This window comes from Chenopodium album, chromosome 7 (assembly GCF_948465745.1).
Source record: "Chenopodium album chromosome 7, dcCheAlbu1.1, whole genome shotgun sequence".
Lineage (NCBI taxonomy): Eukaryota > Viridiplantae > Streptophyta > Magnoliopsida > Caryophyllales > Amaranthaceae > Chenopodium > Chenopodium album.
In genome coordinates this window covers 58,046,706-58,061,374 of record NC_137840.1, presented here as the reverse complement: position 1 = coordinate 58,061,374, position 14,669 = coordinate 58,046,706, and the positions used below count along the sequence as shown (strand labels likewise).

At 34.3% G+C, this 14,669-nt stretch overlaps 1 non-coding gene across 1 annotated transcript; it reads left to right on the top strand.

The window, feature by feature from the left end:
- Window positions 1-2,852: 2,852 nt before the first annotated feature.
- Window positions 2,853-2,959, top strand: LOC145641349 (small nucleolar RNA R71). The gene has a single exon (XR_014115385.1). It is a non-coding gene; the product is annotated as a small nucleolar RNA R71 (small nucleolar RNA).
- The last annotated feature ends 11,710 nt before the right edge of the window (window positions 2,960-14,669 follow it).

Below are 14,669 nucleotides of genomic sequence, written 5' to 3'. Positions count from 1 at the left end.
TGCCCTTATCAGATACAATGTGACCTAGAACTACTCCCTCTGTCACCATAAAGTTACATTTCTCCCAATTTAGAACTAAATTGCATTCTTAACATCGTTTTAAAATTTTAGCGAGATTAATTAGACATGAATCAAATGAAGAACCATACACGCTAAAATCATCCATAAAGACTTCCATAATAGACTCTATGAAATCAGAAAATATGCTCATCATACAACGTAGAAAGGTAGCGGGAGCATTACATAAACTGAAAGGCATTCTACGATATGAAAAAGTGCCATAAGGGCATGTAAAAGTTGTCTTTTCCTGATCTTCAGGGTGAATCGGAATTTTGAAAAATCCCGAATACCCATCCAAATAGCAAAAGAACTTATGGTTAGCTAACCTCTCAAGCATTTGATCTATAAAGGGAAAAGGGAAGTGGTCCTTTTTAGTGGCGATATTTAGTCTACGATAATCAATGCACATACGCCACCCTGTTACAGTTCTAGTGGGAATTAATTTATTTTTTTCATTAGTTATCACAGTCATCCCACCTTTTTTTGGCACTGCCTACACAAGACTTACCCATTTGGAGTCAGAAATAGGATAGATAATACCTGCATCAAGTAATTTCATAACCTCTTTCTTGACTACTTCCTGCATGTTAGGATTCAATCTTCTTTGGGGTTGAATGCAGGGATTATAGTTGTCCTCTAGATGTATCCTGTGCATACAAAAGTCAGGGCTAATACCCTTGAGATCATCAATACTGTACCCAATAGCTTTCTTATGGGTTTGAAGAACCCCTAGAAGTTGGGAAGTTTGTAGGTCATTAAGTGCAGTACTGATGATCACGGGGTATAGTTCCTGTTCATCTCAAAAAATATATTTTAAATGAGAAGGGACAGGTTTTAGTTCAGGTTTCGATTCCTGAACTAAATTTACTACCTTCATTGTTTCCTTGGGGCTTAACTCTTTTAAGGAAAGAGCTCTTTCAATATCCTGTACCTCATTACCCCAAACTCTTGCATTGTCTTTAGATAAATTCCCGCAAAGAATTTTCTCCAGGGGATCCCTTGCAAGAACCTGTGGCAAGCTATCATCACAAATATCATCCATTATATCAATTATATCAATATAACAACAATTCTCCTCTAGCATAGGCCCTTTTAAAACTTTCCCTAGATTAAAAGTAACATTATCATCACCTACAGAAAGGGTTAGTTTGCCATTTTTCACATCAATAATGGCTCCTGCAGTATGGAGAAAAGGCCTACCTAATATAATGGGTATTTGCGTATCCTCATTTTTTTGGCACATCAATAATGGCTCCTGCAGTATGGAGAAAAGGCCTACCTAATATAATGGGTATTTGCGTATCCTCTGCTATGTCTAAAATAACAAAATCAACAGGAATAAAAAATTTACCAACTCTGACAGGGACGTCCTCTAAAATACCTAAGGGGTATTTTACAGAGCGATCTATCATTTGCAAAGTTATATTAGTAACTTTTAATTCTCCCATATTAAGTTTAACACAGACAGACGATGACATAACACTGACACTAGCACCCAAATCATACAAAGCCTTATCAATAAAAACATTCCCTATATGACAAGGGATAGAAAAACTACCGGGATCCTTTAATTTAAGAGGGGATTTATTTTGCAATAAAGCGCTACACTCCTTTGTGAAAGCTACAGTTTCTACTTCATTAAAGGCCCTTTTCCTAGTCAGAATGTCTTTCATAAATTTAGCATAAGCAGGAATCTGAGTGATTAAATCAGTGAAAGGAACTGTTATTTGTAGGTCTTTCACAACCTCTAAGAACTTACCAAATTGTTTATCAAACTTACTCTTCAGTTGTCTATTAGGGAATGGTAGTTTGATGACCGGGCTCTGCACATCTCCTCCCTTATCTTGAGATTTACCCTGCACAGAAACATTAGAAGAGTTAGTATCTATTTGTAACCCTGCAGGGTTAGCATGATTAGCGTTTGGTATAGAGGAATCTAGATCAGGAACTGGTCCATCATCCTTTGGCATAGGAGGTCCATCATAATGTGAACCACTCCTTAGAGTGATTGCATTGGCATGATCTGTAGGATGGATAGGTTGTGATGGTAGAGCTCCCTGCTGACGGGATTGTAGGGTAGATGAAAGTTGTGCAATTTGATTATCCATGATTTTATTAAGGGCTAAAATAGAATCAATTTGCGCATCCCTACTCTCCATATGCTTTTGCATATTGGTAAGCATTGCTCTAATTTATGTCATGGCAGGGTCGGAAGATGATGAGGGTGATGCTTGGCTTTTCTGGCCGAAATTTGGGTGGTAATATTTTTGTTGTGGTGGGGGTTGATGTTGTGGTTGTTGTGGAGGTGGAGGGTTTTGTACATTGGTACTCCAGTACAAAAGATATGGATGGTTCCGGTAACCGGCATTGTAAGAGTTGGAATATGGGTTATTCTGCCTATAGGTTTGAAAGGCACTAACTTGTTCCATGGAACTCCTACAATCTTGCTCCCAATGCCCTACAATTCCACAATTTCACAAAAAGCTTCATTGTTAGCAACAGCAGAAACATTAGCTACAGAGTTAGGAGTAGTAGTAAGATTATCTAATTTTTGACAAATAGACGTTAATTGAGCTTGCAAAAAGGATACGGAATCGACATTATGTTTTTCTTTATTTGCAAACCCTCTCGGATTCTCGTATTGGGAATTGTGTATTGCCATGTCTTCGATAACCTGTCCTGCATCGTCCACATTTAAATTCATGAACCTCCCACTGGCTGCAGAATCTAGAACTGATCTAGAAGAATTTCCAAGTCCATTGTAGAAAGCTTGGATCAACTGCCATTGTGCTAGATTGTGGTGGGGGCATTCTCTCTTTATATCCTTGAACCTCTCCCAAGCCTCATATAGCATTTCGTCGGCTTCTTGAGCGAAGTTTTGAATAGCACACCTTAGTACCGTTGTTCTCTCTGCAGGATAATATTTATTATAGAAATTCAAAGCAAGAGTTTCCCAGTCAGTAATACCAAGTGCAGTTCTATTCAAGCCATTAAACCATAATTTAGCTTTTCCACATAATGAAAAGGGAAAAGAATCTCCCTGATTTGGTCTTGCGTGACCCCGACTTGTCTAATGGTGTTACAATACTAGCAGAAATCTGCAAAGTGAAGATTAGGATCTTCACCCTTAGCTCCAATGAATTGCTTCCTCTCTATCATAGTGATAAATTGGGGCTTGATCTCAAATTGAACTCCATCTAGCGCCGGAGTGGGAGTAAGGTGCGGGAAATCTGTGAGCTTCGGCTGCGAGTAGTCACTGAGTTTCTTCTGGGTCGTCATCTCTGATTTTGAATTTGAAGGAATTTCTGCGTCACTAGAATCAGAGGGAGGATCTCTTCGACTGTTGTCCTCCTCATAACCCGCCAGAATTTGTCTATAGATTTTCCTTTGCCTATGAAACGAGCGTTCGATCTCAGGATCGAATGGGATCTAACCTGATCTGGAACACCTGGGCATAAACAAGGAACTAAAAGACAAATATGAGAATTGCCTCAAAGAACTAACGTTCTCTGAGACAAAAGGGGATAATCTAGACTACAAAAAATAATCAGAAAATAAAAATAAAACCATTTCCCCGGCAACGGCGCCAAATTTTGATAGGGTAAAGTCGTATCCCCTAAACAAAAGTATTACCTAAGTCCTCTAACTAAAACAGATAGGGAAGTAGGGTCGAGTCCACAGGGAAACAAGTCTTTCTACTCCTAATTAATTATTATAATCTAAATTATCAAGGTAACCAATATTGTTGTAATTAAAGACTAAACTACGAAGAATATGATCAGAGAAAATAAATATTAAAAGGCCTAGGCATAGGTTCACTAATAAACAATATTCCAGGGCAAATCATAATAAGCAATCATCAAGCATTGATTAATGACAGGGTAAAGTCGTATCCCCTAATCAAAAATAATACCTAAGTCCTCTAACTAAAGCAGATAGGGAAGTAGGGTCGAACTCCACAGGGAAACAAGTCTTTTTATTCCTAACTAACTAATATAATCTAGATTATGAAGTAACCAATATTTATATTTGAATAATGAACTAAACTACGAAGATTGAGAATAGGGAGAAAACAATATATAAAAGGATGTAGGGCATAGGTTCACCAATAAATAATACTCTAAGGTAAAACATAATAATCAATCATTGACATTGCATAAATAACATAATTAACAGGCTCTCGCAATTTATTAATCAACATAGATCTAACAGGCTCTCGCAATTTATTAGATCTAAGTTCCTATTGAAAATAGCCTTTAATATCAAATTAACATCTGCTCGATTCATCAATTCAATATTGCTATACTTTTACAAGCCATAATTGTAAAGCGTTAAAACAATTCAATAAAAAATTATCATACAATATCAAGAACCAATAATAGTCAATCATCAATGAATCAATTAACCAGATTGTAAAGGGCTTTCGCTACGTATTACAATCACAGAATTAATCTACCGGTATTAAATCTCATCTCTCGAATCTTGACTTAACCATTTATAAATTAATCTGCCTATTGAAACTAGACCTAAACATCAATTCACATCTGTCGAATCTCGAATCAATATTGTCAAACTCATGCATAAAAGATCAGGCCTAATCTAGTCACAGAGCATTAAATCAATCAATAGGAAATTAATCTAGCATTGATAATTAACAACAATAAATTACCCCTTCATATTATTTATGGATCCCCATAAACCCTAGAAATAGAACTACTCACACATAGTAAAAACTAAACTAATCAAAGCAATAAAGTAAGACATAATTAAAGGAATAGAATAAATAACTAATATTAAGAGAAGAGAAATCGTTACCAAACAAATCTGGAATTAAGAGTAGATTAAGAACAAAGGTGTAAGAGAGAAGAGATAGAGCGATTAAAATCGTATTACGGAGGAGTATTTATACTCCGTACAAATCCTAAACTAAAACAAACTTAAACGACGAAATTAACTCCTAATATTTACACGCGCCCGATCGAGCGAGGCACCGCCCGATCGGGCGCGCCTTTTTACTCGTCAGTACCAATCTCGCGCCCGGCCAGGCGCGTCACCGGGCGCCGACCTTTGCTTCTCCCGCCCGGCCGGGCGCGCCTCCGGGCGCCATCCTCTTTGGCCGGGCGGCTCTCTTGGGACACTATTTGGACTACGATTGGGCTCCAATTCTTCGGGCCAATCTGGGTTTCCTCTTCCGGTCTTGAATACTCGGTCCAAATGCCCCGGTATCACCTATACCGAGCCCTTAATCACCGGTTCGATGACTCTAACCGGCCCTGGGCTATAAAAATCTGGTCGTGCTTCTCCAGTGCTCGTGATTGCTCCAAAATATCTCGGGAAAATACTCCAAAATTGTAATTCCCTGCAAAATTCAACCAAATCTACGAAAACACTAGAAAACACCAATTAGTAATAAAAGTGGCTCTAAAGAGCCAAAAACACTACTAATTATGACCAAGGGACGGGGGTAAAATACTATATAAAATAGACACATCAAACTCCCCCAAGTCAAACCTTTGCTTGTCCCTAAGCAAAGATCTCATCAATGAATTAATAAATATACTTCACCCCAAAAGTAAAAATCAAGCACAAACGATCCAGGGTAAATCAAATAAACATGCTTCAAAATCAACCAATCAAATCCATCTAATTACCAATCTTCCCTAACAATTGTCAAACTGAGCAAACCACAAGAGCATATAGAATTCAAGACTAGTGCTCACGCACTCAACTCTCATTTATGTGGCGAGTAGAAGATGTACTCGATCGCACTCCAACCAACCCCTTTATGTGAACAATGCCCTCCCAACTCACACTCTCGTGTGTATAAAACAATGAACGCTCAATCCTACTAGTCGACTCGAAATATGTCAGATCATAACTTGCATTGATAAGCAACACTTTCACATTCATACAATTCTATGCACAAAGGTCGGAAGGTCTTTAAAGCTTGTAATGTAAGGCTAGGGTAAAGGGTAGGATAAATTTGGGAAAAAGTGAGAGAAAAGCTATGCTTAAAGGAGTCATATCCTAATAAAACCCATGATCAAAATAAATAATGATCAACATCTCCTACATAACCAACTCTGACATCAACCAAATATACTCCAATCATAATAAACAATCCCAACTCTTACATATCACTCATAAAATATAATAATGAAGAAGTGGAGTGAATAAACAAACTTTATATTCCAAACTTGAATATTTTTTCATTTTATCAACCTCCAACTAGAACATTTGAACATTGAACATTTTTTTCTTTGAAGTTCACTTATTTTTTTTCAACATATTTTTTTCTTGAACTTCTCTTTTTTTTTTTCATAACATCATGCTTTATTTTTTCAAGAAAATATAACTCTCAAACTCATCAAAAATAAACATGATCAAATACAAAACAATTTCTCAAATCCACCCAAATTGTGCAAATAATAAGCACACTACAAACTCCCTCACCTCACTCACTAATAGCTCCCCCAAGCCAAGCTTGGGACTAGTAACCAATGGGGCAAAATAGGCTTGTAATATGGCTAATAAAACAACAAAAAGTCAAGGCAACAACATGGGTAGCAAGAAGGGAACAAATGTATCTACAATCTCTGGAGGCTACCTAAAAGAACAAATGCCTTCGTCCTCCACAATGTGCATAATAATGAATCATATAAATATTACTAATAGTTGCAAACCAATACTCAAATTCATTGACATACCAGGAACTATGGAACTATCACACATTCCTAACCAAATCAACTAGTCAAGCACTATATTCACAAGTAGTTAGACAAAATTGACGCATGTTAAGGTTTCAGGCAATCAAACATCAAATCATGATTAACTAATCCATAATGCCTATCATCAAATACCAAGAATCAAAACAATTTTCTCAAGTAAGGGGCACAGGGAAGCATAATTTACAATTCATTGGAACGTATTTTTGAATTTTTTTTTTTCAATTTTTTGTATTTTTCATATATAAGAAAGTAATAAAACTAACCTAGAAAGCAATAAATCTAACCTAAGAAAACACACCAAAAAAAAATAAAAGAAAAGAGAAAAAGAAAGATACCAAAACCAAAATCTCCCCCAAGCATAATCATGATGTTGCTTTGCGCGCACCTGCCCGATCGGGCGTATGCTTGCCCGATCGGGCCCGGCTTCTTCTTCGAGGCTTGGATTTCGATTGGGATCGATTCCTCGGCCCAATCCGGATTTCCTCATCGGGTCTTGATTACTTGATCCAATAGCCCCGGTATCACATATCGAGCCCTTAATCACCGGCTCTCACCGATCTTGGGCTTCAAGAATGGTCGTGTCCTTCTAGCTTCCGTAGTTGATCCATGAAAACCCGGGAAAATGCTCCAAAAGTGCAATTTCCTGTAAAACTCAGCCAAAACTACGAAAACACTAGAAAACATAAATTAGTAATAAAAGTGGCCCTAAAGAGCCAAAAACACTACTAATTATGACCACGGGACGGGGGTAAAACACTATATAAATTGGACATATCATAAGCCTCGTGCGATGCACGACATAAAAAATTCTCTGAAATAAATATTTATATTACTTATGTCCCTTGTATGAAATAAATTAGTAAAACATAACCATTAATTGCAATGATATTTAGATCTAACTAATCTTGAATAAGAGTATAAATTTAAGTAAATTATGCAATACAAAGTACTCTTTAACCGGGAGTAATTATATTTTGAACCCTATAGTAATTTATAAATTCATCATAATATAATATAATATATTAATTGTTTTAAAAAAAATTTAATAATTAAGGTAAAAAATAAAATAAAAATATGATGTCAGTAATTAATTTAGGGGGGGAAATTTTTACCACAACTTGACATGTGTACAATTTGAAAAAATGATGATGTTAGTGGTTGTTGTTTTAGTTTATTTATAGACTAGTTTTGTGCCCTGTGTGATGCCCGAGTTGTTTTTGAACTTTTAAGATAAAATTATATTATAATTCAATTTGATTGAAAAATAGAATTCTAAATAAAAAAATTTTTTTGCTACAAAGCCTATTTATATTTATCAAACGTGATACGACACTTGGAGAAAAGTTAAAACGCTATATGATGTTGTCTTCTGGCCTAATTATAAGTTTATTATTTGGTATTTTATCGAAAATAAAACTTTAAACTAACCATCTTATTCTAAAATTCTATCCTAATTTGATTGAAAATGGAATTTTTAACTAACTTTTTTATCTTACGAAATCTATTTAAATCTATCCAACGTGGTGCGACACTATGCGTGAAACATAAAACGCTAAATTATGTTTTCTTGTGGCCTAATTATAAGTTTATTATTTGGTATTTTAACAAAAATAAAACTCTAAACTAACAATCTTATTCTAAACTAACTTTTTATCTTATGTAGTCTATCCAAATATATCCAAGGTGGTGCGACACTTGGCGATTTTTATGTATGAATTCTATTAAAATCTATCCAAGTGGTGTGACACTTGGCGAAAAGTTGGAATGCCAAGTGTCGTTATTTCGTGACCTGGCTAAAAGTTAGCTTTATATATTAGTTACTAGTTTTGTGCCCGTGTGATGCCCAGGTTGTTTATTAAATTTAAAGATATATTTTAATCTATATGTCAAATTTTAAAACATATCATTGATACAAAATTAGTTAGGAATTGAGGTGTTTTTGTGACGATTTAAACTTGCAGACATGTAATGACAAATAATAATAATATTGGTGAAATTTTTTTTTACCTTGTCTGAAATGACTCGTGTAGATACTCATTTGTGTCTTCCCAAAACCAAACCCAATGATAAGTACTTTTCACGTCGAATCATAATCGAATGAAGTGAAAGTGTGGAAAGTCTAGTGTTGCGGATAGTTTTAATTTCTTTTCTCTTCTCTCTGTTTTTGAAAACTTATTTTAAGAAAACAGTCAATCCAATTTGGTTGGTCCATGATATGGGTCCAATAGTAGTGTAGTTGTATGGGGCTTGACAAGATCTTTCCAACGATATATTATAAGCCCAATTCCGATGAATATTGAGGAAGTTATGGCCAATTTACTAAATTGGGCCCGGTTTGAACCTTATATGCGGCCTAATGATCTAGGGGAGGGCCTAATATAGATTTATCATTCCTAATGCAATTAGGAATGGTTTTAGTCTTCTAGATTCTTCTATAAGGTTCTTTTCATTCCTAATTCAATTAGCATTGATAAATTGACTTTTCAGAGTTTTAATTAAGATCAAAGAACATTTTTTGAAGAAAAATACGATTTTATCCTCCTGTACGGCAATTTTTATCTGATTTTAAGAAAACGCGTGATTTTCTGAATCAGCGCCAAACGCCAGCTGTAGCGCCTGGCGCTACGCTTGGCGCCTGGCGCTAGCATTGGCGCCTGCCGCCAATAGCCAGCGTTGGCGCTAATTCAATTTTATGTGCGCCAGACTCTATTTTGATATTTTATCTTTTGGCTGATTTTCTTTATAAATAACGTCGTAAAAACTCCGTTTTCGATAACCAGTTTTCACCTACAATCACCGATTCTCTCTATTCTCTCTCATTCTCTTCAATTTTCTCTCTCTCTCTCTTTTCTAAACTAGCCTTTTTACATAAAAAATTCCGCATTCATTAGATCTAGATACACCCAGTCATATTCGAAGTTGTCTTCGCCTTAGACGTGAAAGGTTTAATTTCTGAGGGTTTGGTCCCAAATCTCTATTTCAATTATTTAATTATTGTTTTGTTTATTATTTTCCTTGAAGTTACTAACGTGTGAATTTTGTTATTAGAAAGAGGTACGAGGCATCAAAGTAAGTACTTTAATGGTTTTTATTGTTATTATGATGTAGAAATCATGTTTAGGTTGTTATTATGACATTCCTAATATCATGTTTAGGGAAAAGGTTATAATATCAAATATGCTTATTATGATTCCTACGATGCCTTTTATTTTCTTCCTAATATTTATGATTGTTAGTGTCATGTTAGGGTTAAAGATTTGATTTTTATTGCTTAGTGAAATGCTAGGGTTTGTTATTAATCTTGTTAGTATCATGCCTAGGATCTTGGTAGTATTATGCTTTAACGTTGATATGATTATTATTATGATTATGATTTTATAATTATTATTATTATTATTATGTTGCTTAATATGATATTTATTGTTATTGCTTGATCATACCTTTTATGCATGTTTAAAGGGAATTTGTACTTGTAATCACGCTTAATAAGATAATTAATAATCTTGTTTAGGGTTAATTTTATTATAATTCAAGTGATCGCCAATAATAGATTTCTTTGTGCATTAATATTAAAACAACATAGATAAACAGTTTTAGGGTAAACCTATTGATTGCATGTTAGTCAAAAAGCGCACATGAATACGATCAGAATAAAGTAGAGGCCTATTATTAGGGCAGGTTCAATCTCTTTTAGGTTGGATTTGTACCTTCATCCCTGAACCTTATTTGGTTCAAGACCTTATGGAATTGACGATCTCTTGGATCGTTAAGGGGTGTAACCTTCACCTCGTGAACGGTTTACAAGTTCCTAAAAAAACTTGTTGACGACTCTTTTGCTTTATCTTCTTCCCTTTTGGACGCCACCGTACTTTAGTGTATGATCACAGTGGGGTTCAAGCTAGGGGATTAACGCTTGAAATATTCCCTACAACTCGTGACCCGGCCTGATTGACAGGTCTACACACAGTAATAAAATTATATTAGATTGTGAAGTATATTATTTTAATTGATTAGAATATATTATAAACATGGATGTGGTACATTTTGAACTAATTCCTTCGCTCCAAAAAAATATTATGATACAAAAAATAAATTTATATGATAATTTATGAGAGTTATAATCTAATTTTTTTTGAATAAAATTATAATTCAATTTGTACTTATGAAATATTGGTACTTTATAAAAAATAAAACTCTAAATTAACAGCTTTATCCTAAAATTCTATCCAAATTTGATTGAAAATAAAATTCTAAACTACCTTTTTTATACTACAAATTGAATTCTATATAACTCTATCCTACGTGGAACGACACTCGGCGAAAAGTTGGAACGCCAAGTGTCGATGTCTTGTTGCCTGGATAAAAGTTTAGCTTTATATATTAGTTATTACTAGTTTTGTACCCCGGTGATGCCCGGGTAGTTCATGGACTTTTAAGATAAAATTATACTATTATAAATTTAATTTGATTGAAAATAGAATTCTAAATTAATTTGTTTTGCTACAAAGTCAATCTATATTTATCAAACGTGGTACGATACTTGGCGAAAAATTAAAACACTAAATGATGTTGTCTTGTGGCCTAATTATAAATTTATTATTTGGTATTTAATCGAAGAAATAACTCTAAACTAATAATCTTATTCTAAAATTCTATCCTCATTTGATTGAATAGAATTCTTACTTAATTTTTTTTGTCTTATGAAATCTATCTAAGGTGGCGCGACACTTGACGGTTTTTTTATCATATGAAGTCTATTTAAATCTATCCAACGTTATTTTGTATATGTAGACACCCATTTATCATATAAAGTCTATTTGAATTAATGGAGGAAAGAAGTGCGTCGGTTTGGTCGGCGGCTAGAGGAGGGGTGGCACGCCTCAAACAAGGAAGGGTGACAATGGTTATGATAAAGGTGGTGGTAGTGATGTTTCTTTACGGTGGGAAAGTAGTATGCTAAAACTTGTAGAAGAAAGAAGAATGAAGATAAAGATTAGCTAAGTCATTTGCTAACTACAATCTCATTGTAGTGGAGTAATGTGGGAATTGGATGAAGCCAAAATATTGGTCTTATCCTAAGTTATTGCTTAGCCGTGAAGGAAGAAATAAGAAGAGGTGGGTTTTGTCTTTTATGATGACCAAGATCAATTCTTGTCATTTGCAAAGTGATAAGCTTAGGAATTACATAACAAATGAAAGAATAGCAAATTTCATCTCCATTTCATGAATGTTGAGGTGGTGAAGAAATAAGAGGTGATGTTTGTCCTTTAGTAAGGGTATTTTGGTCATTTCATTCTCTCGGGTAAAAATACAGATTTTGATAATACTTAATGGAACACGAAAAATTTCACTTAATCTGAAATAAATTTTAAAATAAATTACTTTCCTCTATAAAATTAACTTTTGGAATAATATAATATTAAAATAAAATTAAGACTAAAATAGTCATGCTTGGTAAAATATTGATTAAATTTCAATTAAGCTAATAAAATAAAAATTAGAGTATAATAAATCATGTTTTAAAATCTCGGGTATTACATCCTTACCCCCTTAGAAAAAGTTTCGTCCTCGAAACTTGACAACTTATAACTTACAATCACTATAACGAATATTACCTCACAAATCAACTTATAACATTACTTATGAATCAAATCCTCTAACTTAAATCTAATAACAAGTATGATACTCAAACCTCAAATCAAGTTCATATCCCAAAGTTCTTAACCTCAAATCATATTCATATCCCAAAGATGGACTTCCATGTCCCACTAATCATTTTCCATGTCCCAAAAATTATAACCTCAAATTATTTTCATTTCTCAAAGATACTCTTCAATCACCTAAAGATCAGCTTCCGTGTCCCAAAGATTATACTCTGGCGGTGCAAGTTTACGACCCGCACTTCCGGCAGAGTTTTGCTCTGATACCAAACTGTAACGCCCCGACTTTTAATCGGCGTCATCGGACCGTATATAACTCGTCATTCGCAGCGGAATTAATTAACCATAGATAAACCATTCTTTACTCATCATACTAAGCGGAATCAATTATATATAGATAAGCTCATAGCCACCTGTGGGTTATGGGCCCACAAATAAACATACTCCTTAATGAGAATATTCAATAAAAAAAAAATACAACTCCAGTCTTCCTTACTGTAATAAAATAATCAATCTATCTCAGCTCTCGATGATCCCTAATACATATGCCTTGATTCCATAATCCCTAAACTAAATAAATTCCTTTAATCCCTTTGCTTTAGATTAACTTCAGCTCTGTCATCATTATCCCTGTAATTATCCATAAAAAGAGAAAACATAGGAATGAAAATCCAAAAATGAGTTGAAAACTCAGTAACATTACTCTAGCCTGTAAAAACAGTTTTTCTTTCAAAATCATTTGAGCATATATCATACATACATAGTTGTTCAGAAATAATCTAACATCATTAATTTTAAAAGCTGTGTCGGCAAGGATCATTCCCTTTATGTAATATCATAGGTAAGTACAGGTTTTGGACATAACATAACTTTCATTCGTGTGGGAATGTTTCCCCCTTTCATTAACATATTTTCCTCCACCTGTAACTCGCCTATTTTCAACGTTCAGTTCACTTTCCAATGCCGACAAAAGTTTCATCTATCGTATCATATTAAATCATTTCAGAACAACTTTACATTTCATAAAAATTCATAGCACATTGACACATATCATAATCATAAATTCGTAACACTTAATTGAATATAATAATCATTACATTAAACATTTAACAGGGGCTTAACATAACAGCTCACTTACACATAATTTATAAATTAATAAAATAACTAGAAATACATGTCGTTCATAGCATTCTTATCACCTTGTATGATGTTAAGATATCTGTATGAACTATCGTACATATCAGTACATCGTAAAACTCACCAATAGAGTATCCTTGTGAGTTCTCATAAGTCCTTTAATAAAATTCATGTATTCGTAATCTTTTTGGTAGACATGCCAGTCGCTGGACAGTATGACATGGCGGAACGTCTTCCGCGATGGACCGGTGCCCATAACATAGAGCAGGTGCTAGACATAGTTGGGCTGGTGCCCCATGGGTACATGCATTGCATGACCGAAACATAACATATACTACCAGACGGTCTAGGTCTTTCACTTTCACTTATTATGTTGTGTATCTTTTAATAAGTTATTCGTAAATTATTAACATACTTTAGAGAGTTCCACAAATCAATAGAACATTGTGTATATAAAATCATTCCTATAAATCAAAAGGCTGAAATACATCAATAAACATGTTTATCATCTCGCAAGTCAATTACACAAGGATATAAAAGGTCATGTCAAGTCATTTGCACATACCATGCTTTTAAATCATAACATGCCAAATATATCATGTAGGCATACATGTGATACAGCAACAGGCCATTTAAGATTACACACGCCCATTCATAATAACCAGACATAATTGTCACACATACGGGTCTAAACACAGTAGCTAAACATAATAGTTACATATACGGGACTGAACACAATTGCTAGACATATTGGTTAAACATACAGGGCTAGACATAATTGCTAGACATAATGATTACCTCATTCGATCATCTTTAATCATCTCACTTAACTTGTTCTCCAATAATCATCATTCGAACTCTCAACCTCCATCATTAGTTTCTCATTGCCATGACTCATTCAATCATACCCAATAATAATAAATACTCATTAGTAACTTCTTAATTCAAAACCTTTGATAAAATAAAGTACAAACTTATTTTTAAAGAACAAAACAAGCATTACATCATTTAGAGTAAAATAAGCACTACTTTGAAAATAAATACTACTACTATTCATAATTGTAAAACATATTGAAACTATATG